The sequence below is a fragment of the Eurytemora carolleeae genome, unplaced genomic scaffold, assembly GCF_000591075.1.
Source record: "Eurytemora carolleeae unplaced genomic scaffold, Eaff_2.0 scaffold308, whole genome shotgun sequence".
Taxonomy (NCBI): Eukaryota; Metazoa; Arthropoda; class Copepoda; order Calanoida; family Temoridae; genus Eurytemora; species Eurytemora carolleeae.
The window spans coordinates 210,114-210,616 of NW_019396484.1; positions in this window are offsets into that span (position 1 = coordinate 210,114).

Genomic DNA, 503 nt, shown 5'->3' on the forward strand with positions numbered 1-503 from the left:
TAAGACTTTATATAGATCAAAAAGCCTAAGACTGAGAAGACCAATTTCTGAAAAACAAAGTACGGAAAGATTTAAGTACACAAGTCTTTGTCTGGAAAGACATAAGTCTGGAAAGATTAAGTCCGGAAAGATTAAGTCCGAAAAGAATTATTATGTAATTACCAAGTCCGGAAAAACTAAGTTCAGAAATACTAGTCTAAAAGTATACTGTTTAGAAAAAGAAAATTTGATAATACAACCCAAAAAGTCTAAGTCCAAAAAGTCAATATCAGAAAAGGTCCTGAGTGAAAAAGTCTAAATAAGAATTCAATGAGCTGAATGTGTACTAGTCTGCATAATTATATATTTGTAGCTATCAGCCCGATTCACAACAGTGACCTTGAAACAAATAATGTTTGTCCAAAAATAATTGAGATATTCATATTTTTGTATCTGAATATTCATAATTTTCAATTGCTGTTCTCTTGGAAAATGGGAAAATTTATATATTTTTTAATGGAAGG